Below are 6,133 nucleotides of genomic sequence, written 5' to 3' on the forward strand. Positions count from 1 at the left end.
AGAAGTGACCATCCTTCTCTTCCTCCTCACTGCAGCTCACCCACCCTTCCAAGCCCCTGATGTTAGGGTGCAAAGTGCTGCAGGTCTCTCCCGGCGTGCTGAAGTCAAGCTGATGTTTCCCAAGCAAAGCTGTGTGGCCGTGGGGACCTGCACGAAGGTGAGTTGCTGGGACAGGATGGCACAGCTCTCCCTGTGGCAAGGACACTGTCTGTTCCTGTTGCACACCAGTCCCGGAAAGCTCTGCATTTAGAAAACTCCCCCAGTCATCCTAGGGATGCTCTGAAGGTGCAGGAACTGGAGGACAAATTGAGGTCCAGGCACAGGTTTCAGCCTGCCTGTGCTCAGAGCATGCAGCCCATGTTTCTGTGATGGAGTCAGGCACATCTTTACATAAAAGACACTGCTGTTTGGGGCCCGTGTGGTCAAAGTAGTCAGCACTGGAACTGGGCAGGTGTTTTCAGACAAAACTTTCTCCTTCACTTGGAATGCTGTTGGTTTTAGCAATACCTGCTCACCAACTAGCATGAAATTCCTCTACCCAGGAAAAGACATATTTTTTAAATTAACAGAAGGTTACATTTCATTTTCTAAACACAAATATCTTCCTCTGTGGTTCTGAAATGTCTTTTTGCTTTTAAATTTGCCTAGACAACTTAATGACCAAACTCATCTCTCTCCAAACAAAGGTATCAACCTCCTGTTTGACTTTAATGGAATTTTCCTTTGGCCAGCAACCCAAAACCTGCCAGTTCCACCCCCTACCCCACTGCTTACCACCCCTGGATCCTCCCTGGAGACACACACACCACCCCCCACCCCCACCCCATTGCTGCTGGTGAAGACCTCATCCCGTCCACCCTGGAAAAGCCCAGTCCTAGCAAGCACAGAAGCAGTTTCCCAGCCTGTGCTGGCTGGGGGTCCCTGCCCTGCCTGTGCCAGCTCCCCAGGGCTCTGCTCCCTCTGCAGAGCCGGTGCAGCCATGCCAGCCGGGCAGCCTGTGCAGGCACAGCGCCAGCCGGCCGTGCTTCCCTCCCCCGGGCACTGAGCGGAGGCAGGGTGACTGCCTGGGCACCCTTTGCCTGCGGGACGTACCTCCTGCAGATACTGTCAGTCTCCAGGGCTGGCACACGGCAGCTCCCTTCCCTTTAGGAATCCACTTTCCTAAATCCAGCCTGCTGTGGTTTCTCCTGTCCTTCTGTCAGTTCCTGGGTATGAAGCACCCACAACAAAACCCATCCTTCCCCCTGGTGTCCACTGCATCTAAGGGCCAAATTCAGTCAGGACCAAAAACACAAACTCTCTGCACCAACCTGGATTTAAGCAGCCATGTCCTTGCACCAGACTGCTCCAGCCACCTGCAACCGCCGCGTCCCGGCTGTGTTTGCTCAGCTGGGGACGAAGGGCACAGGCACGCAACCGGCGCCCAGTGAGACGCCCAGCGCGCCGGCTGCATGGCAGAGGGGTGCAAGCAGCTGTACTGACCTGCTCCTCCACACGCTCCTGCGCGGGGCCCCTCGCTCTGCTCCCCAGCTCCGCTTGCCTCCCAGAGAAAGAACTCTTGGGCCACAAAGTTCCGACCTCTCCAAGCCAAGTTCCCCTGAGGGAATGCCGCCGGCCCCAGGACACGGCGTGTGCCCCGTGCGTGTGCACAGGGCTGTCTACGTGTTTGCAAGGCGGGCGAGCGTGCCCAGCACCGCCACTCCCTCGCGCGAGGAAAGGAATTTCTTCCCGAGAGCGGCTTATCATCTTGGGAACCTCTACTTCCCAGCAGAGCTACAGCACAGAGGTCAATGAATTACCCGGCGTTACGCTATAAACAGCCCAACGCGCCGGCAGACCGCTGGCTCCCGAGGGGGAAGCCTGGGCACCACCCTCACCCTGGCTCTGCAGCAAACAAGAGCCAGCGAGGCTGCCCACGGGCATTGCATGGTGTGGGGGGACAGCTCGGGGTGGCCACACTGGCTGTGGCTCCCTCCTGTTGCAAGCGGCTGTTTGCACCAGCAAAGCCTCTCCCAGACTCACCTGCCCCTGCTCCTGTCCCGGTGCTGCGCCCTTGGAGCTCAGGGCTCTGTCCTCGCTGTGTGCTGTCTGTCTGCTACAGCGGAGCGGCAGGACGGGCTCTACCCGCACCCCAGCCTGGGCATACCGGGGAGGTCTGACACCCTCGTCTTCTCTGGCAAACTGCAAATACAGACACATGGAACAAGAGATCTGTGGACCCAGCAGTATTTGTGCTCCCCAGCTAAACTCTACGAACAGGGCTAGCGGAGAGGCACACAGGGATTTATTTTTCCCTAGAAAACAATGAAGGAGTTAATATCGAGCTTTTCTAATATTCCCGTTTCCTTCTGGAAGTGCTGGGCTGACCATTCCTTGGCAGGTTCATAATGAAGCCTCCTTGCTTTTTGCTTTGTTATTTAAAAATGGACCTGAAAGAAGAAGGAAGCCAGGCTCAACCCGGCTTCAGCTGGAGGAAGAAAGCAAACAAACAAGATGAAATGTTTTGCTTCAGGTCAAATTCCTGTTCCATGTTTTTGACTCTCTGATATGGGGGGGGCTGGGCCTGTTCTGGCGTTAGGTGGAGCAGGGCTTTCCTTTTCCCAGCCAAAGTACCGACTGCAGCTGGGAGGGACGTGGGGACGCTGGCAGGAGCGAGCAGGGCCAGCAGGGACATTTCCTCATTCTTGCACTCTCTGCCTTTGCTTTGACCCTCTTCAGACGGGCACAGAGTGGGGATAAGCACCGGCTGCACCATTCCCAGGCCCCCCACCCTGCAATCCTGGGCCCCTCAGGCTGCGCACTGGAGCTCAGGTGGGGGTCAGGACAGTGTCCTAAGGGACCTGCCCCCATGCACCTCCATGCCTGCCTCTGTGTGCCCAACATGGGCTGGCCGTGGGACAGCGTCTTTCCCTGCGTGCTGGGTTCCCACATGACTGCAGGAGGAAGGGGAAGCACAAAGTTTTGCAGCAAAACCGGCATGACAAGTCTCTGAAAGGCAGCTGGACGGGCCTGGCTGTGAGACACGGCTTTTTTCTGATGGCCCTCACTGGAGGCTTTTCTTCCATCCCTGGGACCCTTCTCACTTTTCTCCGGGCTGTGCTGCGCACGGCAATCCAGAGCTGCTGCCTGCCCTGGGGAACGTGCTGCATCCCGCAGCCAAAGGGTTAAGCGGGCTGCGGGCTGAACTAAGCTGAACTCAGCGCTTCGTTTTCAGAACTGCTGAGCCGGGCTCCTCTCGCATTGTTTTCAGCCGGAGGCGGAGGAAATAAGTGCTCCTGGAAAACAGACGGCGTGTGTCAGCCGGGCAGGCTGGGACCACCCTTGCAGCACACAGAGCGGCCACCCCTCTGTCCGAGGCAGCCGTGCAGGGAGCAGGCGGGGGGTGCCGCTTTGGGGGTCTCCTCCCCAAAGGCGATGGATGGAGTGCGAACCCCAGGCATCCTCCCTGAGACCCTCTGAAGGTGACCACTGCTTCAAAGGCAGCGGCTCGGCGTCACCGCCCCGGGGAGCCTCCAGACTGCGCGGAGACAGGGCCAGGGAAGTGCTGGCCACAGATAAGGCATGGGAAGGAAGAAGGAAGGACCAGAGCCAGCCAGCTGAGCTCCAAGGTTTGAAGATTGCTGCAGCCCTTGCCTTGGGCTGCGTTGCTGAGAGGAGACTTCTAGCTCACCCCTGTACAAGCATCTTGGTTTTTTTCCAGTTCAGCTTGCAGGAAGATGGGGAGGCTTCAGGGAAAGCCCCACTGCAATACCCCACATGCCGGTGTCTCAGAGGCACAGATTTCCCTACAGAGAGTTTAATGGTGCAGGAGAGCAGCAAGAAATGGAAGTCACAAGTGTGCAGCCTCACAGTGCTGCCTCTCCAAACTCTTTTTGAGCTCTTTTGATCATTGCATCCCTTCCTTGGCCATCCTTCCCACAGCAGTGGCTGCTCCAGTGTGTTGCCTTGCTCAGACACCCTCACCCAGGCACAGAACCCAGGGTGACAGCCACAGCATCACACATCGTGGCTGGTTCTAAGCACAGGACTATCAGGGAAAACCTCTTTCTACCTTTAGAACAGCTTCTTCCAAGGTCGTAGAGGTAGCCCAGACCTCATGTCCTCCACAAGAGCTGAGCTAACAGCTCATGAAACCGCTGCACACCCTCAGGATACTCCTCCCAGCTCCCTCTGACTCCTGTCAGGTCTCTCCTGCCTGCAGTATGACAAGGTTGCAGGGATGAGGGGTGGGGTGCCTGGCTCTCCGCCCCCAGCGACTCCATCCTGCACAGGGACATTTGTGCCCCAATGGAGGGCACAGGGGGACACAAGGAGATGTGTCGTGAGCCTCTGACATTCCCAGCTTGTCTCACATCCTCAGGCAGCCCAGGCAGCCCAGAGCCTTGACTCTCCTGGGGTGGAGCAGGGGCTGCTCTCCATATCACTTGAAGAAGAGGAGCCCTTCCCACCACCCCTGAAACCAGTGCATCCCCTGGAGCTGTTGTGTTCCCTCTCACCCCACACTACTTTCTCAGCCCTCCCCCTGCCATGCTGCTGCCACAAACCCAACCAAGATATTCACCCATCCCTGGAAACAGCCCCAGCAGGACAGACTCACAGCTGGCAGCCAGATCCATGGGAGAAGAGAGTCCCCTGGTGATGAAAATTCTCTCTTGGCCACCTGATCTGTCCCGGCCTGGAAGAGCTGCTGTGAAGAGGTCCCCCAGCTCCACCCTTCCTGCTGCCCCATCCAGTCACAGCTTCTCCGCTTGGTCTCTAGTTCCTGCTCTTCTCCCAGACTGCAAGTATCTCTGCCCAGAACATTAAGTGGCCTTAATCCTATCAATAATGCAGGCAGCTGGAGGACAGCTGCCAGCTTCTGAGGGGCACTGAGACCTCCCTGAATGTGGCCTGGCAGGATCAGACGTGCAGATAAACACCTGCATCCCATGCCAGGGGTGTGAGCTCAGGCAGGATCTGACTGGGAGCCTTGCTGCCTTGCCTCTCTCTGCAGGCCTGAAGGGACCTAAAGAGGATCCTCTCTGCTGACCCAGGAGAGGTGGCTGCTCACCAGCCAGAGGGGCACAAGGAAGCACTGGCTGGATGCAACTATGTGCAAGTGGCCATCTCAGCTATGTCTCATCACCGTGGCCTTGGATGTGCTGAGCAGGTTCTGCAGTAGCCTCAGGTAGCCCAGAGTTACCAGGCTGTGCTGGGGACAGTAGAGGAAGGTCTCTCTGACGTGTCCCCTGCATGCTGGGGAGCTGTTGCTAAGCCCAGAGGCTGTGTTATTCCCATCCAATAAACTGGAAGAAAGTGGCACTGTGGCTTTCTTTGCGAAGGTGTTTGGAAAGCCATCGTGTCAGGGCTGCATGCCCATGTCAGGTGAATCTGAGCTGGTTTCCTGCGAGCTGCAGGCTGGTCTGGGAGCCGCTGGTGTGCAGCTGCTCTATGCAAGGCATGAGCCAGGCAGCTGCTCTTCACTCGGGGCATGTGTGGGGCCCATGTCAGGGCATCGCAGCCGGCACCGGGATGCCCTTGTCAGCAGAGTGGAGATGCCAGAGTGCATTGGGGTTCTGCCGTCTGGGGACTGGGGGTCCCCACATGAGACACTGGGGCTCTGCCATCCAGAGGGAGCACAGCCCCATCTGCACCCCGCTGCATCGCCCAGCTCCCTGCTGCAAAGGGGCCAGTCGTCTGAGGGGTGCTTCTGGGTGCTGGGAGATGGCATCTCCTGAAGTGAGATGCAGACCTCCAGCGTGCAAATCCCGCTGCCTCCACGAGTTTGCATGTGGCAGGATGTGACAGCACATTTGACCTCCACCAGGAAGGGCAGGGCTGCTGGGACCAAGCAAGCATCACCTCCAAGGATCTTGTCCTAGGCTTTAAAGTAGGAATGCCCAACCTCTGCCTTTCCCCACTGTGCCCAGTGTCACCTTACGTGACACTGGGCCACCTTCCAGGCTCAGTGTGTCCCTGCAGCCACCCAGCACAGCCCCTTCCCTACCAGCCAGTGCAGGTGCACAGTGCCACCAGGCTTCCCCCTCCTGCATATTAATTGTCAGAGCCATTAGATGGCAGCAACTACCACTCCACCATCGCCCCGCTCCTGTGCAGCCCAAGCTTTGCAAAAACCGGGTTTGGAACCGGTTTT

Source organism: Gallinula chloropus (genome assembly GCF_964237585.1).
Source record: "Gallinula chloropus genome assembly, chromosome: 10".
In the NCBI taxonomy this organism is placed as follows: domain Eukaryota; kingdom Metazoa; phylum Chordata; class Aves; order Gruiformes; family Rallidae; genus Gallinula; species Gallinula chloropus.